Below are 26,209 nucleotides of genomic sequence, written 5' to 3' on the forward strand. Positions count from 1 at the left end.
TGTATGTCATGCCACTCACTACTGTAATTAAAATCCAAAATCTTCAGTGTGGTCTACAAGGTGTGATCTGATCTTTGACTTTCTCTTCATTCTCATTTTCCTCTTGTTCTCAGTGCCTCAGCCACACTGACTAACTTCAAATACAGACAAGCGAGGAGACTTCACATATACTGAATGTTCTTCCATCCACTCTTTACGTGGCTGACTCCTACTTACCTCCCAGGGTCAACTTAAATGTCTCTTCCTCAGAAAATCTTGGTCTGACCCCCAAAGATACCCCTCTTATAACATCTCATCACACTTTTTATCCTTTCTTCATGGCCTTTATTCAATTGTATAGGAATAGATTTGTATACTTATTTGTTTAATGCCCATCTCTTCCATGAGGAGAGGGTCCAGGTTAGTCTTGTTTTTCACTTAATTACCAGCATTTCTGGCAGAACATGACACAAACTACAACTCAGTAGATAGTTGCTTACTGGGTGATTGAAAGGGGACTTAGGCTTGGCCTTGCTTTGGCGCAGAGGTATTTAGTGGCCTAATCTGTCATGTATCACGTAGCCAGGTGCCCTTTCAGGGTTCTGTACCGTGACTCGGAAACTGAATCAGCAGATTTTATGGCAATGAGGCCTTTTAAATCATGAGCATGTGTATACTTCTGTTTACATGGCGAACCTTAGGCTCCGGGACCTCTCATCCTCCTCCCCAAACCCATTAGCTGTCACATGAGGTCTTTCTGACATTCACAGCCACATTATCCAGGAAGTCTCTCAAACCTTCTTGTTCTCTGACTACTGGTCCATTGGGAGCCTTGCTTTTCACTGTGGGAGCTGTAGCCATATATCATGTTGGTGCTCTCTTGTATGAACATGCCAAACTAGAAGTAGGCAAAAGAAGGAACATTTTGAAAAGCAATAAACTTTGAGTTGGGAGAACTAAGGGAAGTGTTTTCTCTCTCCCAGATTCATAGGACGTCAGATGGGAAAGTACTTTACAGCTCTGATGCAAACCTCCATTGAACAGATAAGAATTTTGAAGCCCAGAGAATTGGTTTATCCAAGATCACACAGTTGTGTGACCTCTGTGTCTACTACACTTTGTATTTATCTTGAAGTCTTTTCTGAATTATAAAAAGGCTGGAGCAAAATGAAGGTTATGGATGAAAAGGGATTGGGACATAGGCTCTGTGGTTAGAGGGAGACACTCAAGTTCTTTATCCTTCAGGGTTGAAAGGAACCTCAACATTCAGGTAAACCATAAACACTGGTTCATGCCCTACCAACACTGTTGCCAGATCCATGGGTATGATGCTCACCATGGAGGAAATTAGGAACAGAGCTTACTCTCTGATGAATGTAGTGTCCTTGGCAAAATAGTGTTGTTGACAAAGAAAAGGTTACTTTCTACTTGAGGGTACTTTAGTTTCTCCCTAACCTTTTAATTAAATGGGTCCACCAATTTCTCCTTCACTGAAATGGTTTTCATTTCCTTACCTGGGACATATTCCATTCCTCATATGCTAAGGATTTTGTTCAGTGTTGGCTGGGTTTCGGAAGTATAGCCAAACGATTCTATCAGTCTGAGTGGTAGAGCAAGTTTTCATTGGCTGTGCTTCGTACCATGATTGAAACTGCCCTGAAATTTATGAGGAATGAGTAAGTGTAAGTTGCCTTTGCTAAAATATCAGGCGGTGATATTTCCTGTATGAAGTATTGGGCCATGCATCGACTGGGAATGTTTCTAACCAGCACCCTTAGTTTCCTTTGCATGAGCTCATTCTTTCTCACCTTGCACAGTTCATCTGCCTGCCCCCACCTTGTGGGAGAGGCAAATGCACAAGATGGGAAGCAAGAAGTTCCAAGGCACCTGCTTCTGAAAAACCCTGTGATTACAGGCATCAGATGTGAGTGCTCCCCACCAGTGAGTAAGTTCTTTGCTACCTGAAGGAAACAGGCAACCTGGAGGGTGGCAGCTCTGGTCCTCAGGGTCCTGTATGTGAGGACCCAAAGAGACCTACACATAATTGGCAGCTTTCAATTTAGTCTGTCCCAACTGAAAGATGTAAAGCGTTAATATTCACCGAGCACTTACTATATCCAGCAGGCACTGTGCCGAGTGATTCCTGGGGCTGTCATGTTGCATGACTCCAGGGAGCACCCTTCCCACCACAGTGCTTGTAAAATGTATCACCAAAAATTGTGTGGTGGGGCATCCTTATGTCTATTATAACAATTATTGCTACTGACTGTTAAATAACCATGCTGATAAATTAAATCCTTTGGCCTCCGATTAATTTTTTAAGAAATGGCAGGCCCCAGCAGGAGATCAGAAGAAGGCATGAGGCCAGGGCCTATATTCCCCTGGCTTCTTCCCTGCATGGGCATTCTGGGCTGGCTTTGTCTCTGCCCTTCTCAAGACAGTTTTCTTCTATATAACTCTATCCCTCTGGGTTCTAGCTTATTCTGTTGTCCCTTTGCTGCACTGGCCCTTGAAGTTTCTCTGTATTGCACTTACCCTAATTTGGATGTGCCCTCTATTTCCTGTAGGGACCCCTACCACTGCAGGCTAGATTTCAAGGTGAAGTCTATCTGACTAAAAATTTAAGGTGCTTCCCACCATCTCTTGTTAACACCCACTGAAAAATGCTGATGGGTTTTTCACCCACTGAAAAACACCCATTGTAACATGACTGTTACATTGTAACATGACTGATGTAACATTGTAACATGGCTGTCTTTTGAGTCAAGTGGAGTAACTGGCAAGAAGCTCCAAGGTGGTGCATGTTAGGTGCCTACTTGAAAAATCTCCACAGGACATTTACAATAGCACTTGAAGCCAAGAGGACCTGCCCTGCATGCTCACGGTGCTTGAATGATTGCTTGAGACACACTAGGATCCTACCTCCCGTCAAGGAGGTCTCTCTGGACTCAGAAGCTTGTCAGTGCTATTAATGCAGATTCATTCACTTGGACTAACGTTTTGTAGCTCCACAAGTGTTCAATTAAAGATTAAAAAAAAAACTTGTAGGGAGTAGGAGTATACATCTTGACAGAATAGCTAATTAATTGGAGAGCTTTTTAACAAGATGGTTAGGCAGGAGAGAAAGGGTCACGGAAAAGGTCAACCTTGATAAGGGAGGGAGAATGTGCAGAACAGCGTATGGAGCTCTGCCATGGGGCCAGTTCGTACCGGTGGTGTGGCCGTGAGGAAGCCCTGGGAGGTCAAGGGCACTACCCACTGGCGGAGAGGTGAGGACATGGAGGAGGGGTAGAGGCGAGGTATGGGACAAAGCTGACACCTCCACCTACCTGACAGGTTTTCTTTCTCTTGCCTTGGATGACATCATTGTAGTTCTCAGGTAACATATCTTCATGGCTTAGTTTCATTCTTCCACCTCAGTCTAAAAAGTCACTTTAATTTCATGTTTATTTTCCAGCAGAAGGGAAGTTCAAAGCATGTGATTGCAAGTGGGTTCACAGCCTGGAGGGTGTGTCCATAAAAAAAGATTAGAAGAGCAAGAGGAGTTAGCCAGTTTTGGAGAATGTATTTTTGTTACTTACTTATTTATTCCTTAAGGAGGCCCAGGGTTGGGACAGGAGCTACCCAGAAACCACTGGGGGCTGTGTTAGTGCCATTCGTGTTCCAACCTCACAGCCATGGTTCCGATCGGAATACCATGAATGTAATGGGAGGAGAGAGTAGAAAGGGCAATGGAGTGGAGGCCAGTGGTTAAGAACAAGCTCTGATGTCAGCTTCTGATACTTAGTAACCATGTAACATAGACCAAGTTACAGTACTTGGTTGAACTTCAGTCATGTTATGTGTAAGCAGAATAATAATAATATATCTTACATACATATATAAACTTACATGTATACAAATGTACCTCACAGGTTTGCTGTGAGAATTGAAGAAGTTAATTTGAGTTAAGTGCTTAGAATAATTCCCCGCCCACAGTAAGGGCCATTTGGCTATTACGGTTATTGTTACTGCTAGGCAGTAAGGGAAGGAAGGAGTGCTGTTAACAGTGGGTGAGAGGTTGCCAGAGAACTATTACTGACTTGAGCTTGGCTAGAACTGGTCCAGATTGTGTAACTCAGAAGCATGTTAAGTGTATATGGAGGAGGAAGAGGGGGTCGGGACCTTTTAGCTGGAGGTTGGCCTGCGGACCAACCCCTTAGTAAAAGTAAATAGATAATGCATTGAACAATACACTTAAGGTCAAAGTTGATTTATTGATCAATTCAATAAGCATTTACTGAATACTGCCCCCTTGCAAACCATTGAGCTGGGTGCTTTAAAACTCTATGAGGGTGGAGACTTTATCTCTTTCTCTGTTCTCATTCAATGCCTGTTCTCATTCAATACATCATCATATCTACATCATATTACACGAGACTGTGTAAAGGAAATCAGAGACCTAGACAATTCCAAAGGTTAATCAAATCTTGGTCTTATGGTGAATCTCTCATCCCTGGTGACATTAGTATTTGTAATAAAGTGATGATATCAGTGCTTCTTATCTGGCACAAATGAATGAACAGGGAGTAAGTGCAGCCTTCAACTCATTGGTATCTTCTGGAACACAGCAAATTTTTTTTTGTGTGTGTGAAAACACGTTGGGGGCTGGTGATTGGTGATGAAAAGAGAGGTTGGCAGGGTGTATGACATGTAAATCTGATTAAACTGAAAAATCTGAACCGTCCCGGAAACTGAGATACTTACTTGATGGACACCAGAAATCAGAATGACTTCCTTTGCTTCTGTTGCTTGGAAGACTCTCTAGCTCTGCTTTCCCTCGGCTAATCCGGGGATTGGCCCTCCCACTGGACTGCATGCGGAGCCTCATTATTCACCATCCACACCAGAAGCCAGGCTTCGATGCTAGGACAGCCAGCTGCTGCTCACTCCCTTTAATCTTTCCGCATCCTGACGGAGGTGTCAGGGAAACAGCAGCTTCTCAAATGACAGCTTCCCCTGGCTTGTGCCTGGGAGACCTAATGTTCTTCCATCTGCTCCAGTCTGGCCTAGAGTGAGCGTGGGCAGCAGAGCAGTCACTCTGCCTCAACAAGCATGGTCAAGTGCAGACACGGGACAGACACAGCTTGGAGACACGTGGAGATCACACCTTAGCCACACCCACTAGGACACAGCTTCAGGTCTCCAGATGGGCTTTTGGAATGCTTGCTGTGGGCATCACTGCCAGGATGCCGCTGCCCTTTCAGACCCCTGTCTGAGACAGATGGGCAACTCCTGTTGTTGAATGGCAAAGGAATACGGGCAGTGGGAGTCACTGTTTTGAAAGGCTTGTTCTTCTTACTAGGTTTGGGCTGCTTTCATGATAAGATTCCCTTAGGATTGCACAGCCAAGTAGACTTAAAGTATAAATGACAAAGTTTTTGTTTCAGTACCATCCCAATTTACCTGCAAGCAATTTTTTAGAAGAGCAAACATAAATTTTAAATTATAACTTACTTAATTCACTGATATAATTAATGCATGCTTATTCTAGATTTTGAACATGCATATTATATAACAACTCATATCTGTAGAGTTTGCGGAATGCTTTGTTACAAAAGTAACATATGCATCTTTATTACCTACAATTTAGAAAATATCGAATGAACAACACCGAAAATTAAAATTGCCTGTAATCGCTGACTCTGAATTAGATTCACATGGTAGTGTATTTTCTTCGGGGCTTTGAGCCTATGAATACATCTAATATGTTTTTGAGTAATTTTTACATATAAAGCTAAATAACATCAACAGTGCAAAGAGCCAAGAAAAGGAGATTACTTTTTTTTTTGCCTGTTTGCCAGTTTGCCCTTGCATGAGTGTTCTCACAAACATAACACAGCTATCTCTGTCGCCTACTTCACAGACACAGCCAGAAAGCCGTGGTGGGGGAGGTAGGCTGAGGGGTGAGGACAGGCAGAGGAAAATGAAACTCAGTTTAATATCTAGACCAGAGGCTCAGCTACCTTGCTGAATGCTTTGGAGGGCAAACATTGATTAAGTCCTCAGTTTGAAGCAGGTATTGTATAGGCAATGAGATAAAAACATAAACAGGACACCCCCTTGACCTCAGAGGGCACCCAGTCTGGAGTGGAAACGAGGCGAATAACTCAGCAGTGACAATGAGATGCCTTAAGAGTTGTGACAGAGCCACATGAATGTGTGGAAATAGCACATCAGTGGAACTGGTTGGAGGGAAAGGCCCTTGTGGGGACATGGTGGGCGAAGGGCTCTGCCTGCTGTGCCAGGGAGTTTGCCCCTAATCCCGAAAGCGCCTGGAGTCCCTGAAGGATGTGGAGAGGGGAGTTAATGGTTCACGTTTGTATTTTGGTGAGCATGATTGGAAACACACGAGATTTTGACATCAGACAGCTGTGCGATCCTTCGAAAAACAAAACAAAAAAACTAAAAAGCAAGTAAGATTCTCAGAGCCTCACTTATCCCATCTGTAAAATAAGAATAACTATCTATAAGATTGTAGTGAGGTTTGAATGCAAAAGAAAGTAGTTCCCACTAAACTCCTTGTAGTTCTAAGTTCCTTGAGCATCCTTATAACCTTTACTTTGAACGCTATGTCTGATAAATTGCTTGCCTCAATTTCACTTAGCTCTTTATTCTGGGGATTCCTCCTTTTCTTTTGTTTGGGGGCTGTTTCTTTGTCTCTCCATCTTAGCTGTCTCTTTTCGTTTGTTTCCATGTGTTTAGATAGGTCCACTTTGAGTCCCTGCCTTTGTGGGGTGGCCTTATGTAGTAGGACTCCTATGGGACCCAGTGGTGCAGTCTTCTTGATCTCCTGAGCTGGATGCTCTAGGGGCGTCCCTTGTGTGGGGTTTGTGGGCTCTCCTGTTGCATTTGGGGCTTAATTTTGTCAGCCTGTTCATTGGTGGGATCTGCCCTCCAGCTGACTGACTGAAAGGCTCAACCCTGATCACGCCTGGTACACTGTGGTACAGATCCTGACAGAACAAAACAAAACAACACAAAAAGACAGGCAAGAAAAACAAACAAAAAAAAAACCTCTCCAACAACAAAAGAGCAAAGAATAAGAAAATAGAACAGTGAAGGAAAAAATGAATACAGGAAGACCAAAATGATTATGAGAGAAGAGAGGGCAGAGAAACAGTAAGAATAAGGAATAGAAATAGGAAAATAAAACAAAACAAAACAATTAAAAGAACAAAGAAAGAGAAAGAATAAAAAATAAGAGGAAAGAAGAAAACAATACAGTAAGAAAAGGAAAGAATAAAATAAGAGATATGAAAGAAAAAGTAGGGAGGAAAAGAAAAAATAATACAAAGTCCACAAAAAAGGAAAAAATAATGAAAAAGAGCAAAGTGGAATTGTGCCAGCAGAGTTTAGTGCCTGCCTGCTGTGTGCTCCCTTTGGATGTGGCTCTGACGTTGTCTGAAGCTGGTGTAAGCCAATGTCAGATGGGGCTCATGTCTACCTTTTGGCTGCCTGTTCAAAGCATGAAACAATCCACAGTTCGTGGCTGTCTCCTCCAGGCTTGTCTGCACACGGGATGGGCCAAGCTGTGCTGCAAGGCTGGCTTTTACCAGCACACAGGACCTGGGGTAGGTCAGCAAACGTGCCAAGGTACCGCACTTCTGCCTACCTCTGCCTGCAAGTCTGCTGTCAGTCTTAGTCACTGACCAGACTGTTTCTGAGAAGGCTTATGGTGGAATTGGGAAGATGGGACCCCTAGGCCCACTGTGGGGGTGGGGGAGGTGCTGTTTAGACTTCAGTGAAGATGGTGTGCAGTTTTCCCTACTCCAGAGACACATATCTAAGATTGTCCTGGATTATTTCCCTGCACTCAGCAGGCAGAGCTTCTAGTAGGAAAGTGGGTGGGGTCTCCAGAGCCCAGAGTTCAGGTCTGTCAGAAACTAAAAGGGTGTTTCTATGGATCTCCCATGAGGGCAAGCACCAGTACAGTTCCCAGGAAAATGTGTGGAATGGTCATGCCCTAAAGCCAATCTCTGACACTGCCGATCCTGCCTATGTCGCTCTCTCCTCAGCAGGGCTTAAAATGCAAAGGACACAGAAACTATAATAAGAACCAGTCAAAAATGGAGAATGCAATAGCTGAAATGAAGAATATATCAGAAGAAATTAAAAACAGGGTAGATGAAACAGAAGATTGCATCAGTGATTTGGAAGATAAGGTAGAAAGCAATACTTATGCCGAGCATCAGAAAAAGAAAAAAAACTTAAAAGAATGATAGTTTAAGGGAACTTTGGGACAACATGAAGTATAACAATATCTACATCGTAGGGATACCAGAAGGAGAAGGAAGTGAGCAAAGGATAGAAAACATGTTTTAAGAAATAATGACAGAAAATGTCCCTAAGCTGGTTAAGGAAAAAGTCACACAAGTTCTGAGGAAGCACAGAGTCCCAATCAAGATGAACCTAAAGAGACCCACACCAAGATCAACATAATTAAGATTGCGAAGTTTAAAGACAAAGAGAGAATCTTAAAGGCAACAAGAGAGAAACAGTTAGCTACCAGGGAGTACCTACCTATAAGACTGTCAGCTGATGTCTCAACAGAAACACTACAGGCTGGAAGGCCAAAGTAATGAAAAGCAGAGACCTGCAGCCAAAACTACTCTATCCAGCATGGCTATGGTTTAAAATTAAAGGTGAAATATGCAGCTTCCCAGACCAAAACAAACAAACAAACAAACAAACAAACAAACATTCATTACCACCAAACCATCATTGCAAGAGATGTTAAGGGGACTGCCTTAAGATGAAGAAACACAGAGTGAATAATGTTATGTATAAAGAGAAAATGACAACGAATATGTACCTATCACTATTAACCTTAAATGTAAATAGCTTAAGTGCTCTAGTCAAAAGACATAAGGTAGCTGAATGCTTAAGAAAACATGACCCATATATATTCTGTATACAAGAGACCCACTTCATAACAAAAGATTTACACAAGCTGAAGGTCAAGGGATGGAAGAAATAAATGGAGACAAAAAAGCTGGGGTAGCAATACTTATGCTGACAAAGTAGATTTCAAAGTAAAGACAAAACAAGAGACAAAGAAGGTCACTATATAATACTAAAGAGATTGATCCCACAAGAGGACATGACCCTTGTAAACACATATGTATCCATTATAGGAGCACCTAAATGTATAAAAAAAATCTTGGTGGAGTTTAAAAATGACATTGAGAGCAATACAGTTATAAGAGGGGATTTGAACACCCCACTGTCACCAATGGATAGATCTTCCAGAAAAAAATGAACAAGGAAACAGCAACCTCAAACATCACACCAGATCCAATGTGTTTAATGGGATATTTATATAACATTTCATCCCAAAGCAGTAGAATATAAATTCCTCTCAAGTGCACATGGATTGTTCATGAAAACAGACCACGTATTAGGACACAAACTTAGTATTAATAAATTCAAGAAAATTGAAATCACATCAAGTATTTTCTTGGATCACAATGGCGTGAAACGAGAAATCAACCTGAATAAAAACTCAAAAACATTCCAATTCATGGAGAGTAAATGGCATGTTATTAAATAATGGCTGGGTTATCAATAAGATCAAGGAAGAAATCAAAAAGTACCTGGAAACATGAAAATGAGCACATATCAGCCTAAAACCTATGGGACACAATGAAAGTGGTCCTGAGAGGGCAGTTCATAGCATTACAGGCCTACTTCAAACAATAGAAATATCTTAAATAAACTATCTAACCCTACACCTAAAAGAACTAGAAAAAACAGAACAAACAGCCCAGAGCAAGTAGAAGGTAGGAAGTAATCAGATTAGAGCAGAAATAAATGACACAGAAACTAAGAAAACAATTCAAAACATTAATGAATCCAAGAGCTGGTTTTTTGAAGAGATACACAAAATTGATGATCCTTAAACTGGACTCATTAAGAAAAAGACACAGGATCTAAATACATAAAATCAGAAATAGAAGAGAAGTAATAGCTGATACCACAGAAATACAAAGGATTATAAGAAAATATGCCAAGAAATTGGACAACCTAGGTGAAATGGATAAATTTCTAGAAACATATAGTCTCCAAAATGGAATCAGGAAGAAGCAGAAAACCTGAATAGACTGATAGCAACTAATTAAATCAAAGCAATAATAAAAAAACTCCTAGCAAACAATAGTCCTGGATCAGATGGCTTCACAGGTGGATTTAACCAATCATTAAAAAAAGAACCAATACCTATATTTCTCAAACTATTCCAAAAAATGCAAGAGAAGAGAAGACTTCCAAGCTCTTTTTATGAGGCCAGTATTATCATAATTCTAAAACCAGGTATAGATACAACAAAGAAAGACAATTATAGGCTCATATCTCTGATGAACATAGATGCTAAAATCCTCAGCAAAATATAGCAAACCAGGTCCAGCTATACATTGAAAAAGATCCTACACCAGGATCATGTGGGATTTATCCTGGGGTGCAAGGTTGGTACAATATTTGCAAATCAATAAATGTGATACACCACATAAACAATGAAAAATAAAAATTACATGAACATATCGATAGATGCAGGAAAAACTTTTGATCAAATCCAGCACCCATTTATGATAAAAAAAACTTTCAGCAAAATGGGAATAGAGGGGTCATACCTCAACATAATAAAGGCCATTTACGAAAAACCTACAGCCAACATCATACTCAATGGGCAAAAACTAAAAACATTTCTTTTTTTTTTTAGATTTTATTTATTTACCTTTTAGAGGGGAAGGGAAGGAGAGAAGGATCAATGTATGGTTGCCTCTCGTGAGTCCCCTGCTGGGAACTGGCCTGCAACCCAGGCATGTGCCCTGACTGGGAATTGAACTGCAATCGTGTGGTTCACAGGCCCCTGCTTAATCCACTGAGCTATACCAGCCAGGGCTAAAAGTATTTCTCCTAAGATCAGGAGCGAGACAAGGATATCTGCTTTCACCACTCTTGTTCAACATAGTATTGGAATTCCAAGCCACAGCAATCAGACAAGGTGACGAAATAAGAGGCATCCAAATTGGAAAAGAAGAAGTAAAAATGTCAGTGTTTGCAGATAACATGATATTGTACATAGAAAATCCTATAGGTGCCACCAGAAAACTACTAGACCTACTAAATGAATTTGGCAAAGTAGCCAGATACAAAATCAATACTCAGAAATTGATTGTATTTTTATACAACAATACTGAACTATCAGAAAGAGAGACTAAAAAAATCCCACTTACTATTGTAACAACAAAATAAGATATTTAGAAATATATTTAAGCAAAAAGATAAAAGACCTATACTCCAAAAACTATAGGACACTGAAGAAAGAAATTGAGGAAGATCCAAATAAGTGGAAACATATACCCTGTTCATGGATAGGAAGAATTAATATCATTAAAATGTCTATACTACCCAAAGCAACCTGTAGATTCAATGCAATTCCTATTAAAACACCAATGGCATATTTCACAGATGTAGAACAATATTCCAAAAATTTGTATGGAACCAAAAAGACTACAAAAATCCTCAGCAGTCTTGAGAAAGAAGGACAAAGTTGAAGGGATCACTATATCTGATATCAGACTGTACTATGAGGCCACTGTAATCAAGACAACCTGGTTCTGGCATAAGAACAGACACAGAGATCAATGGAACTGAACAGAGAGCCAAGAAATGAACCCATGTCTCTGTGGTCAACATCCAACAAAAGAAACAAAAGCATAGAATGAAGTCAGTCTCCTTAATAAATGGTGTTGGGAAAACTAGACTGGCCCATGCAAAAAAAAAAAAAAAATTGAACTGGACCAACTTACACCAGAATAAACTCAAAATGTATAAAAGACTTAAATATAAGTTGTGATACCATAAAAATTCTAGGGGAAAAGAGGAAGTAAAATTTCAGATATCTCAAGTAGCAATATTTTCACTTATATACCTCCTAGGGCACAGGTGGCAAACACAAGGCCGAATCTGGCCCCCCACTTTGTTTTGTCCGGCCTGGCACCTTGTTTCTCCCTGGTGGTAGTGCCAGGCTCTCCTTTAACTGTTAAGGAGCAGTTACATTTACACAGTCCTAAAATTACATTCGGCCCTTTGAAAACAACTGCAAGGCTTATGTGGCCCTCCAGTGAAAATGAGTTTGACCCCCCTGTCCTAGGGCAAGGGAAATGAAAGAAAAGTAAACAAATGGAACTACAAAAGCTTATTCAAACTCAAACACTTATGCACAGCTGGAAAAATCCCATCAAAATGAGAAGGGAACTGACTATGTGGGAGAACATATTTGCCAATTATACTTTGGACAAGGGTTCAATCTCCAAAATATATAAAGAACTTATATGACTCAACACCAGTCAGACAAACAATCTAGTTAAAAAATGGGCAAAGGATCCGAACAGATATTTCTCCAAGGAGGACATACAGGTCGCCCAGAACATATGAAAAAATGCTGAGCATCACTAGCTATCAGAAAGATGCAAATTAAAACCACAATGAGATATCATCCCACAGCTGCCAAAATGGTTATCACTAATAAATCAGCAAATAACAAGTGCTGGTGAGGATGTGGAGAAAAGGGAACCCTGGTGCACTGTTGTGGGAATGCAGGCAGACTGGTACAGCCACTGTGGAAAACAGTATGGTGTTTCCTCAAAAAATTGAAAATGGAACTTCGTTTTGACCCAGTGTTCCATTTCTGGGAATATATCCTAAGAATCCTGAAACAGCAATTGAAAAGAATATATTCACTTATATGTTCATAACAGCATTACTTATAATAGCCAAGATTTGGACACAGCCTAAGTGCCCATCAGTAGATGAGTGGACAAAAAAGCCACGGTACATAGTGGAATACTATGCAGCAATAAAAAATAAGCAATTTCTACCTTTTGCAATTGTATGGATGAAACTAGAAACTATTATGCTCCATGAAATAATCCAGGTAGTAAAAGACAAACACGATATGATCTCACTCACAGAGTGGAATCTAAACAACAAAATAAACTGAAAATCAAAATAGCATCAGAGACATGGAAATATGAAGACGACCGACAGCTGTGAGAGGGGAGCAAGAAGGTGGTGACTGCTTGAAAGAAGGCGAAGAGATTGGTCAAAGAACGCATATGTGTGACTCATGGACATGGACAGCAGTGTGGGGATTGTCTGATGGAGGGAGGGGGCTGGGTGAATGTGCAAAGGGAGAGATTTGGGACAACTTTAATAGCATAAATGATAAGATATTTAAAAAGGAAAAATGCAAAATAAAGGTGTGAGGCAAAAATCACTGAAAACAGATGAATGTTCAATAAATCAGACTAGCTATTGTTAGTTGCAAGGCATACAGGTTCCTCCAGTCCAGCCTTCCCCCGGTCCTGCTCTCTCCTCTCCACCACACTCCTCTGCATTCTAACCAGGTAGATCACTCCAGGCTGTTCCCCGCCCCACCACCCGCTCCAACCTCAGACCTCCACTTTTTTGCCCAAGCTGCTCCATCTTCATGGTATGCCGGTTTCCTTTCTCTTGCCTGCTTTAAGAACTGTGACCCATTGTTTAAGACCTGACTTTAAATATTCACTCTTCTCCAAAGTAGTAAAGGAATTTGGGAGACTAGAGAGAAATGGAAAATTTCTCACTCAAAATTGGGAGACGGAGTTTAAAAGAATCTTCTTAACAGTCTCTCACATTTTGAAAGGTGAGATTTACAGGTACAAACTTTAAAAGAGTTCATTCTTGCTTAAAACAGCTAACCCTGCAACCGGGGTGTGCCTCTTCGGGGAGGGTCCATGGACTGATACGTGACCCAGGAATATCAGCTTCCTTCTCCGGTTCTCCTCCCCATTTCCCCCCTCATAAACCGTCACTGGTTTTGTTCATATTCTAATTTTATTTTATCTTCTAATAACCCCACTTGTTTTTTCATTATAATTTATTTCTTATGTTTTATTAATCTCTTTATTTTTATGAATATTTGTCATATTATTATTATTACTCATTTTAAATTTTTGATGCATCTACTCCAGTAATTCTGCTTTAAATCAATAAATGTTTGTAGGCTAATTGTCCTCTTATGGTGCTTGTCCCAGGTTAACTGGAGGATAAGCAGGAGAAACACTTAGAAGTTTTTCTTCATTTTGTCCATCCACTTGGAGTTTCTCACAGGTTGTTTTTTTTTAAATCCTTCTGATTCATACTTGCCTCTTGTTTCAGTAGAATAGATTCTCCGTAGATAATTCTAGGGGGGGTTATTTAGCCATTTTACTATTTCCCTTTAAAAAAATCACGCTTTGCTTTACCTTGGGTACATCATAAGCTTTAAATGGTGTGTGTCTGCACTTGTCTTAAAGAACCACATTAGAGAGACCATAGAACTTTTTCTACTAACCCTTAACTGCTGTGATACCTAATTAACTCCCCTCTTTCCTCAGTTGGTTTATTTGCTATTGAAACCCCCAGAATGAGTAAATCTCCCTCCCAGCGGAATGTCACTTACAGACGGAATTTCGGGTGGCCTGCAGACCTTTGCTTTGGTTGGTCTCCTCTTTCTCCCGTCTGCAGGTGTGAAAGGCTCCACCCTATTTTTGACGTTCTCGCTTTCCTGACCAGGCAGGTAGAAAATACGTCAAATATCCCTAAATTCCCTGAAATTCTCAGTACATGCAGGATGACAAGATGATTAATCACGGACGGTTAGAGTGCCCGTGTCTGTTTCTCACTGTTCAAGTGCTCTTTTGCTGCGTGACCCTGGGGAAATTGCCCCAGTTGTCTGAGACTCTGTCCATGGGGAGTGTCTTGGTACTTCCTTCAGGTGGTCGCTACTAGGGCCCGAGGCACTAGCATCTATGTACTTTAGAATAGCACTGGGTACATGGTAAGAATATATTTTTCTTCTTTCTCTTCCCATTTTTTCTTCTTTCTCATCCCCAATCCTGAAAGACATTATTTTGCCATGCAAGTAGAAGAGTAAACATCTCCTTTTTCCCCTGAAGCAGAACTTTTTTTCTGCACAAAGAGTTTATTTTTTATGTCATGTGCCAGTTCTTGGGGATTTACAGATGGAAAGCCGGAGGGCCCATACCCTCACGGAGCTCACAGTTCTGTGAAGGAAGCAGGCAAGTTAGTTGATGGTTTTGATCAAGTAAGATAATTGTGTTGGGGCAGTGATGAACCCAAGGTATTATTATAGGAGCCTTGAAGGGGGCAATCAATTTAGCCCAGGGATATCCCTGGGTGGCTTCCTGGAGGAGATAATGTTTCAGCTGAAACTGTGATGTGTGATGATGTGTGTGTGTGTGTGTGTGTGTGTGTGTGTGTGTGGCAGGGGGCACAGCATATGCGGAATCCCAAGTAAAAGGAACGTGGAAGGGAGAGCAACAGACACTTTTAACAAATCAAAAATGACTGGAAGAAGGACCCTCAGGTTTTGAGAGTGTAACTTTTTTGTGAAGATGAATTCACATGAAAATTCCATGTGAAGAGGAAAATCTTGCAGCTGGTTCTTGTTAAAGGCCAAGACCTCCCCTGGTTTACGCTGTGCTTCCAGGTTTTACTAACAAGGTCACTACCCCATTTGGAAAGCCAGGGAAGAGACCTTAGGTGAGGTTACAACTATGACTCTGCTGTTTGAGCACCAGGGACACGTAAGTCATTTTGTCAGCTGGTTGATAATGCAGGTATTTCCTTTTATTAGGTTGTTTTAGGGTGTGATCTCCTTTAGAGTCAAAATGCACATGTTCCCTCTTCCATTCTTTCTGGGGAATGGACACGAAATAACTGGCCTGCATCCTGTAACATAAATCTCTACACCTGTGGTTTCCAAGTCTTGATGCATATTAGGATCACCTAGGGCGTTTTTAGACTTCCCAGGGCTCAAGTCTCCCTCCCATTCATCAGCGTAGCTGAGCAGGAACACAGCTGTCAGTATTCTTTTAAAGATCTTCAAGTGGTTCCTGGATGCAGAAAGGTTTTGGTACCACCACTGTACTCACGGGAAGACAATTTGTTCTTTTCTTTGCATCCTAGATCCTTTTACAAAGTTTTCCATCCCTTTTGTCATTTTTGTGGTCTTCCCTAAATCCTGTCTGTATCATGTCAATGTTATTTAGTTTCGTATTTGAACTAACTTCACGGCTGAGTTAAATGCCTCATCCCTCCTGCTGTTCACTGCCCCAGCTAACAAAATTGGGAGTTAGGGCAGAGGATGGACATGAATGTTTACAGGGCTGGGGAACAAATGAGGACTTAGTGGATGAACGGGAGATAGGACATGTTAGATGCTGGCTGTTTGTCTATAGCTGGGCCTCTAATGAGATGGGGTCAGGACCTTGGTTCCTTCAATGTCCTTGGTGGGCCCCCAGGAGATATGTCATGTGTGGAGGACTCTAGATAAACACTGTCACCAGGTGGATCATTGACCCCAAATCCTATCTAGTGTCCCATTCTGTTGAATTGATTGGACCACATGAGAGTCAGGAGGGTCCCTTTCATCTTTTGAATTGAGAGGAGAACAGAGGCAGGCAGCTAGGCTCTTGGTGCCTTTGCCTTGTCTGTCTGTGCTTTACTCTTGGTAGAGAGAACAGGATTAGAGATAAAAGCTGGGAGGAAAATGAGTTGTTTTCCCCAGAGCCTGGGTCTTAACTGGCATGAGTCACTAGACCCCTCTCTAGTCTTCATGGGTTTTCTGTGTTTTCCCTGGCCATTCTCGCTAGCCAGATGGCCCCAGCTTCACTTGGACGAGCACAGAGCAAAAGTATCGGGTTACTTTCAGGAATGGGTCTATATAATTTTATGAAGCTGGGCTTTGGGTTATATATACCTACTAACTAACAACACACTGTAAACAGTTTAAATATCCAAGAAAGGGACTGGTTGACTAGATTTAGTATGGCAGTATAATGGAATACTAGCTATCAAAACTCGTGTTTATAAAAACTGATGGCACTGGGATATATACTTTAATGTATCATTTGAAATATCATGTATGCCATAATACATGGCATTATGAAAGTGTGCATAGATTTTGATTCTGTTTAAAAGTCATAAACAAAAAAGGCTGTAATAAAATATACAAAAATAGTAATCGTGTTTTTCATCTGGACGGTGAAATGATATATGTTTTTGTTCCTTTGTGCTTTCTTAAGAGTTTCCATTTTAAGTCATAGACATGAATTTCTTTGACTTCTGAGAAATGCTAAATAAAAGAAAACCGTAAGTTGTATTTTTAAAAATGTTTGACTATGGAAGGCGCATGAGATCAAACCCATGGACAGAAAATTAATTATTCCTGGAGAAGTCGTAAACAGTGGACCATGTCCCTGCGATGCTGAGATGACAGGTACTTAGTAGTTGGTTATAGAGAAAATCAGAAGTGATCGAAGAAGAACATGAGAGATGCATAATGTGAAGTAAGAATTGGATTTCAAGGCACCATTCTACCTCGCAGCCATTCTGGCAATAGCCACTGATGGAACGTTCAGTTGTCATTGTAGGTAGCTTCCTCTAGAAGACCCTTGCCTGAGTTTAGGAGAGAGGCCTAGCAACCACAGCCAGTAAATCATGCTTTTCTCTAACAGTGAACACATTTTCACATACTTTTCTCTCAATTTCTTTTGCTCATACCCCATCATACACGTACATTTTGTTTCATTCAAGAAAAAAATGTGAATACAGATATTGTATTGTTCAGGATAGGTTAGGTTATGCTGCAGTAACAAACAAGCCAAAGTCTCAATGCCTAGTGCACCAAAGGTTCATTTCTAACTAACATCAAGTCCTTTAAGTTCTAGGGCTACTGTCTTTCAGTGGTGACTCGGTGACTGCAGGTGCTTTGATGTTGTCCCTCGACTGTCTTAGTGATAGTCTTTGGCCAATGTGGCAGTGGAAAGGACAGCTAGTGGTCATACACTGGCTCTTCTGTGCTTCTTCCCAAAGCATTTACCTCTCAGAACTTGTCCCTTGGCTCTGCCTAACTATGAGAGTGCTAAGGGAGCAGGGGGAATGTTTGGTGAGAAGATTTTACACATACACAGATTTTTACCTTTGCTTCATTGGTTCTACTCTGACTATGAAAAAAGACTATGATTAAGCCTAAGTTATTTGTAACAAGCTTTCTAATTGAACTGAACTTTTGACTTTTCAAGTCAGAATGTGTTGAACTAATTTTTAACACCCTCAAAAGTTAATTTCTTTGTCTGCAGAACTTTCCAGAAAATCCCACGTGTCCCATAAACCAGTATAAATTGTAGTCGAAACTATTCTTTCTCAAATTTTTGACCCAAGCATGAACTGAGTTTTAACTTGGAGTCTTGATTTATAATAATGATTTATCTTTAAATCATAGTTTTCTCAAATGGTCTGAAACTTGAGTGTGAGAGCATTTGGGTACTTGGCTATTTTTTAAACCATAGGACAGCAGAAACAGAAAAAAACATCATTGTAGAATCCACTGTGTTCATTATTGTGCTTGGTTCTTTGATGTCTGTTATCTCTTCTAATACTCAAATAGTCCTAGGAGGAAGTTATTACTATATTCTTTTTCAGAATGAGAAAACTGAAGGCCAGCAAAGTTGTGGCACAACTAGGAAGTGTCAGAGCCAGGACGCAAATTCAAGTGCAGAGGTCTCCGAGGCACTTTTGACTCTCATGTACCACTCAGGTGATACTTGCATCCATCTGAGTACCTTAGGATCCCCAGACACGGTTTCCTTATCTGTAAAATTGAATTGATATCAAGCTGCCTGTCACAACCACTGAGAGGATTAACTGGAAGCATGGAGCACAGTGCTGGGCATGTGAGTGTCCAATAACAGTTGCATGGTTGGGGTCACTGCTGCTGTCATGTTATTATTTTACACGTGGCCCTGTCCTTCTGGTCTGTCTCTGCCCACACTGGAGTCCTCAGGTCTTCCAGTGCTCACATTCTCTTCACATTCAGTGAGGATTGCAAATTCACACCAAGTCTCAGCTGCCCCACACAGGCCATCTGTCACAGTTCTTCCTCATCAAATAAAATCTCCTACAAAGGCTGGCCCAGGTCATAGACTGAGCAAGTCAGCCAATATCACCACTTGCTGCCAGAGAACCCCTAAAGTTTCTCTGTGCTAGTGGGGGGGACTCCAAGAATGTGTGTAGGCCCACGTCCATGTGTGGCTGTGGTCGTGCAGATACCGCTCCTTCCATGTCTGCTGTGGCTTTTCTCCAAAGTGTTGCCCAGGTGTCTCTGAGACAGACGTGATGCTCTCCTCCAAAATGTCCTCCCTGTCAGACACCCCTCTCTCAACCCCCCAAAACGTACCCTGCTCACGTGCTACGTCTACCTGAATTCTTGTCTCTCCGCTGTTTTCATCCAGAGCTACCCCAGCAAGCCCATTGGCCTCAGAGCTGGTGAGCTCCCATTTTGAAGCATTTAGTGGAAACATCACTACGCATTAGGAAGAAGTTCTAAGGAGAGCTGAACTCGAGTGTTTTTCTTAAGGTCTCTCCGAGACCCAGCAAGACATAGCCCATGAGCTGTCACCTTCTTCTTTCTTATGTGGATGGCACTCACCATCAACTGATCAAGCACTCTCCCTGGTGCATCTGTCTCCAGGCAGTTGTCACCCATCGGTGGCACTGGTAGGTGAGGAAAGGCTTTATGAGCCAAACTTGGACCTGTCGAGTGCTTTTAACACTTCTGCATCAGTCCCCACCAAATAGTGCGAAGCTGGGTTTCTCTTTTTATGAAAGAGTCCTGTTTAAGAACTGCTTTGAGATGAGGCCTTAAGATGTTACATTTGTATTGGAAAGAGCAACACCATTCAGCTTTAGTCTTCAGGAGAAACAAAGGAAAAAAGAAAGCTATAACCAGTATATGTCTAACATGGTAGTCACTGGCCACAAGTGGCTATTTAAATTAAGATAAAATGTAACTAGCCCTGGCTGGTGTAGCTCAGTGGATTGAGTGAGGGCCTGCGAACCAGAGGGTTGCGGTTCGATTCCCAGTCAGGGCACATGCCTGGGTTGCAGGCCAGTTCCCATCAGGGGACCCGTGAGAGGCAACCATACATTGATATTTCTCTCCCTCTCTCTTTCCTTTCCCCTCTAAAAGGTAAATAAATGAAATCTTTAAAAAAACTTAAAAAAGATAAAATATAACTAAAACTTATTTCTTCAATTGCAGTAGCCGCAGTTCAAGGGTTAACTAGCCGCTGGTGGCCAGTGGTCACGTACTGGATGGCATAGAGAGAGAACGTTTCCCTCATCACTCACATTTCTTTTAGCCTATGGTGGACTCGAGGTTGTGTTCTGTATCCTAAGAGGTATTTCTTTTTACATTTTGTTATTTATTCAAGTCCCTCTTCTTCCCTCAAATGCTCCATCTTGTCTGCCAAGTAAGTGAAATCATGTCAGTGCTAGGATGTCATTCAAAGTAGAAGAAGCAAGTCTTCTTGCTTAAATGAGAAGGTGCAGAAATAGAGCAAGACCCATAAGTAGATCACTTCGCACGCTTTCTCAGGGAAATCGGCTTCTGGCTTCATAGGCTGTCTGTTGAACGTAAAAATAATCATGCTCCTTTTCTTTCTTCTTTTAAGCATAGCCACATGTATGAGACCAGAGCGCACTCTCTGTTTTGTGAGCCCTTGGTTTCCTGCTAAATGGCCATTAGTAGAAGAATCCAACCTATGATTATATTAAAAAGGGAAAATAACTGATCAAAAGGAGAAGGGGATTTGATCTTTCTACTGGATAAATTTAGTTGCCTGAATGGCGGTATTTGCAACTCATTCAGAAACTATTTCAGTGCCCAAATCATAAAAGCATCACCAAATTTGCTTTTTTCTCCTCTCATTCAGGAGCTGTGGTTGCCTTTGGTGTGGTGGGAAAGGGAGTGGGTGTGACAGGGAGGAGACAGTCATTCATAAGATTTCTTTATTCAAGTATTACGTTTAAAGCTTTCTATAGCCCTTTATAATTATCTAGTTAAATTTATAATCCAGTTCTCCTAAAATGGGTGACATTTGAGTGCTATAAAATTAATATGAATGAGACACCATGGATGTAATTGGTTTCTAGAAAAATCTCATCTTTATGATTCACTCTTAGAGACAAAAATGTGAGCCCAGAACTTCCTAGAATATCAATATATCTGATTCCTTTTGTACATTTTCCCAAGAAAGCAGTTTTTCAGGAAATAGAATCTCTGCTGGATTTTTTTTTCTTTTGGTCTCTTTCTTTATTGTCTCAAATTAGAAAGCTCAGGAAATGGCTGAAATAATAATTTGCTGCACTTGAGTGATTTGGCGCGGTGTAGTTCAGAAAAACATTCACATTGCCCGACTGGGAATCGTGTCCATCGGAACCATGACCTTTTGTGGTTTACGGGGGTTATCTCCGGGTTTCCGGCTGTTGTAGCTCCACCATCTGCAACTCATCGAACGCTCAGTGCTTGAAGTCATCAGGGTAGGCACACCAAGTTCCCAGCCCTCCAGCTGATGAGGCTGTTGTTACTGAGTTCCGAATGTGCTGTGAGCGGCCTCTAGAACGAGGGGGGTGGGGAGGCGAATGTTTAAAGATTTTTGGAGTACAATTTCATGCTCAACAAGCATGCACTTACCATGCCTTTGCGGTTTATTAAGATTGGAATGGGGTTGAAGTTTGCCTTTGCATGATCTAGAAAGTTATTGTTAAGCAAATTAAGAACGTGAATCATTTTATAAGATATGACCAAAAATACGGGTTTTGGAGTTCATTGGACCCAGGCTTCATTTCTGATCTTCTTACTTACCAGCTATGACTTTGGGGCAAGTTATCCACCATTAGTTTTATTTTTTATGTGTGTGAAATGGGGCTGACAGCTCCTATCACAAGAGACTGTCTCAGGGTCTGTTTTTAGTGTAGTTAGTATTAGCAGTTAAGAAAGCAAGCTATTTTTTAAAGATTTTGTTTTTATTTATTTTTAGAGAGAAGGGAAAGGAGGGAGAGAAGGAGCGGAACATCGATGTGTGAGAGAGACATTGCTTGGTTGCCTCTTGCACGTCCCCATCTGGGGACCTGGCCTGCAACCCAGGCATGTGCCCTGACTGGAAGTTGAACCGGCGACCTTTCAGTTTGCAGGCTGGTGCTCGTTCCTCTGAGCCACACCTGCCAGGGCTGAGAGCAAGCTATTTTTAAAAGAAATTTATAGAACATTATATGCTTAATGAGGACAAAACGTATAAATATTCATAGCTTTCCTTCCTCTCCCATTCTCTTGGGAAGAGTGGGCGTTTGTACTGCCCAACCGGGAGCTGGGGGTGGGGGCGGGGCTGAGCAGAGTAAGCAATGATTAAAGTTGTGAGCCGAAAGAAACCTAGTGGGCAGATGAATTTACAAAATAACGGACTCTTTATAAAAAATACTAAAAAATGTAATATAAAAGTCAAGAGGATTAAGAGGGAAGGGTGCTGGAAGTTTTCGGGGGCAGACAGAGAGAGGGAAGGAGGGGTTGCTGCAGAGTGACATTCAGGGGAGCCAGGTGGGTCAAGAAAATTTTGGAAGTGTTTTGTGGTGAAAGTCTCCGGTTGTCAGTTTTATCAAAGTCTTCTTCAGTCCCTGTCTCACAGGGAGGCAAGAATAGCAGAGTGGCTAGAGGCCTAAATTCCGGACCTGCGGTCCTCAGTTCAAATCCTGCCCTGCAATGCTGTAGCTGGGTCACCACGTGCAGCCGTACCCTGTCTACGCTGAAGTTCGTCCCATTGAGATGGGCAGCCGAACCAGGCCTTCCCTAGGGTGACTCTGAGGATCAGCTGGAACAGTCTCTGGGGAGTCTGATGCCTTAATGTTCAGTGCTTGGCGGATACATAAGAAGCTGATAAATGTGAACTCAGCGGTGTCATTTTTTAAAGTATGATAATGATTTCCATTTATTGAGTGTTTACTATGTACCAGGCACTCTGCTGCAGACTCTGTGAGGATTAATTGATTTAATTTTCAAAAAAACTCTGCAAGGTAGGAACTGTTACTATCCCCATTCCACACAGGGTAAAACTGAGGCACAGATGATTCAAGTGACTTGACCAAAGACACATGACAAGAGAGTAGCAGAGCTTGGGTTAGCCTCAAATACTGTGATGCTGGGTCCTACTCTTCTGTGCCATCCTGCACCTTACATATGAGTGTCTGATCTTAAGATAAACTCTGGGGCCTCTCGCCCTTTTTTATAGGTGCTTGGTTTATACCCGACAACCTGGCTACTCACACTGTGGTCCACAGGCCGCCCGGGAACAGAGTCTCAGGCCCAACCCAGACTCTAGAAATAGGAACTGCATCTTAACAAGCTCCCCAGGTGATTCGCCACCATGTTCAAGTCTGAGAAGCAGCGCTTCAGAGTGTGAACCTGTCCCCACATAGACTGTCTCATTCATGTCCCCATCCTTTAGAGTGTTTAGCATTGCACTTGTCACCCAGGAGGTTGACACTTGATCCAAAAGTAGATCAAGGCATGTTGACCATGAAATAAACGGACACATCCTGGTTGAATAACAACTGGTTTATCTTCAGCCGAGTGAGTGGGTGCTCAGGGCTGCCAGCCTCCAGCAGAGCACCAGGCACAAAACAGATCCCGTACATATGTCTTGAGTCGAGGCGGAAATGTTCCGTGATAGAGACATTGAGCGTACCAGCCTTCCCTGGATGTGCTCCGACCTTCAGAAAGGCCAGCCAATGCCTAAGCAAGCAGAACAGCGATTACGCACTTACTCCGAACCCAGCTTTAAGGCAAGCTCTGCGCCGTTGGTTCCCCTGTGAACTCAAGCCGATTCTCTTCCCTCCGGAGCTCTCTGTTGTCTTGGCACTGTTTGCAACTCATTCGGAAGCTAATTAAGTTTCAGGATCAGTTTGTCCTGTTCGAGAGTGTGGATATGCTGAAGGAGGTTTTTTTTTTTTTTTATAACTTAAATTATCTGAGTGAAAGGGCAATTATAATTTGCTTCTAAAATTGGCCAAAAGTCAGCTTTCATCAAAATAATTCTCAAAAGACATTAGTCTCTGTAAAACCAGGATATTTCATGAAAGACAACAAATAGGATTTAAATAGGCCATGGAAAATGTATTGATAATCTGGCCATATTTTAATCCTGTTCTCTAACAGAGTGTGAAATTACTTGTTTACTTCACTTATCGGGGGCTAGAGGTAGCTCATCGCTCGTTGACAGAGCCGTTTTTTGTGAGCACCTTTCGGCAGTGAGCTTCTGCTGGGCCAAGGCCAAACAATTTGACTTCACTGGCCTAAGTACTACCTCCAAAGTCAAGGTCAGGACTGTTGTTACCTCTCAGCAGCCAGAGGAACTCATGAACTCTGATATATCTGGTCAGGGCTTTCATTTGTGCCTGGACAGGGAGGTAAGCCAGGAGTCATAGTGAAAAGTTGGGAGTTTTATTTTCAGTATCCCCACATTTCTTTCCTGCACCATACTCCTCCAGAAGTGACCGGTGTGTTGGTTTCATCATCAGTCTACAATATTATCAACTAGTTGAACACTACTGGGGATGCCATAAAGTATAAGAAGTAGTCCCTGACCTAAAGGAGTTCACATGTGTATGAATAGCTACTGTGGTGAAATAGGCCTTGTTTAAACTCTGTCCAGATCCCCTTTATCAAGTTAATCCATTCATCTCATCCTAATGGCCGTGTTAGCTGCTAATGGCTCACAGCTGCTCCTTTCTGGAGAATTGGCTGATAGCTCTCAGCCAGTGGAGCGGAGGGACCAAACCTACGTGTTTCCGCTTCCCTAGCATGACTATAAGAGGCTGGAGCCCTTTTCTTCAGGTGGGACCATCCCATGGTGTGCCAGAGCCTCCCCTTGGAACCATGATGAAGCGAGACTCCTGCTGAGATCACCTCGCGTCTTCCTTCACTTCCTTTCTCTCCTTGCTCAGTTAACTGAGTGCCTCTGAATCTTCTTGAATGCTCCGTTTAAAACTTGCAGAAAGCTTCTACTAATAAGCCTCAGGGAGCCAAGGAGGAAACAGTACTCCCCAAGTGCAGAGACCTGGGTCCTTGGAGATGGAGTTGCCCGGAAGGACCTGAGTCACGTAGGGACGTGGCCACAGCTAATGATCAGAGTAGGGATTGGGAACAGATATGCTGCCCTCTCTCTCTCCTCTTCTCTGGGTCTGCAGCCCTTTAGTCAAATCCAATTCAAGCTGCTATAACAAAATATCCCAGACTGAGTGGCTTACAAACAATAAAAATTTATTGCTTACAGTTTTGGAGGCTGGAAGTTCAAGATCAGAGTGCCAGCACAGTCAGGTGAGGATCCTCTCCTGGGTCACAGACTTTTCATTGTATTCTCACCTGGTGGGAGGGCCTGGGGAACTCTGCGGGTCGCTTTTATTCGAGCTCCAATCCCATTCGTGAGGGTTCTTACCTTATGACCTAATCACCTCCCAAAGGGTCTTCCTCCTAATACCACTGCCTTCAAGCCTTAGGATTTCAACGTTTGAATTTTGAGGGGACACAAAGATTCTGACCGTAGCGACAAGAAACTAGTTAACAATGAGCTGGCACTTAATAGAGGGATTGTCTTCATTTTATGGATGACAAGATTCCCCTGTAGGGGAGTAGTGCCTTGTGAGGTTGAGGAAGCTATTGCTGGTGTTCCCGAGGAATCCACATGGAAACAGAATTCCATGAGAAGGATATTGAATTTTGCTCCTGAGAGAATCTTTCAAGGTCCTTACAGGTCCAGTCTCCCTCAGAGAAGGAGGAAAGGGCCTCTGGGGGATCCCTGTAGCCCTGAACCTCCTGATGCTAAGAGTTATTAAGAGGTTATAACGTGGAGATGGGGTGGGCCCTGCAGTGCTTATTGTGGCTGCGATTGGCTCGAGTCCAGGATCAGCGGCTCTGTGCTTTCTCCCCCGAGAATCATCCTCCTGCTTTCCCCCTTCTGATTCTGAATCCTGGTGTTGCAGGTGGGAGCCAGAAAGGGGAAGGTGAGAATGGACTTGGGCACTCGGGGCAGGAGATCAGATTCTGGGCCTCTCTTTTGGCGCTGATTTGCCGAGGGCATCTTGAGAAGGTGGACCAGGGTTTAGGGAAGGGAAGTTTGGACCGTTTCTTCCGGTGGGGCTGCGTGCCTCTCTGTGCCCTCATGTAGAAGAAAAAAGGAGAGCTGGATTTTGGGGAGCCCTAAAAGCTTGGAAAGGGATTCAATTGATTAAGCAGCAAGCCTGCAACATTTCA

The 26,209-nt window shown here is 42.2% G+C and overlaps 1 protein-coding gene across 1 annotated transcript in view; it reads left to right on the top strand.

The window, feature by feature from the left end:
- The window catches only part of CPNE4 (copine 4), a 412,933-nt gene that overhangs the window by 57,780 nt on the left and 328,944 nt on the right, over positions 1-26,209 (top strand). The gene's annotated exons all lie outside the window — the stretch shown is intronic.

Source organism: Sturnira hondurensis, unplaced genomic scaffold (genome assembly GCF_014824575.4).
Source record: "Sturnira hondurensis isolate 20B ecotype Veracruz unplaced genomic scaffold, ASM1482457v3 Scaffold0013299, whole genome shotgun sequence".
Classification (NCBI taxonomy): Eukaryota; Metazoa; Chordata; class Mammalia; order Chiroptera; family Phyllostomidae; genus Sturnira; species Sturnira hondurensis.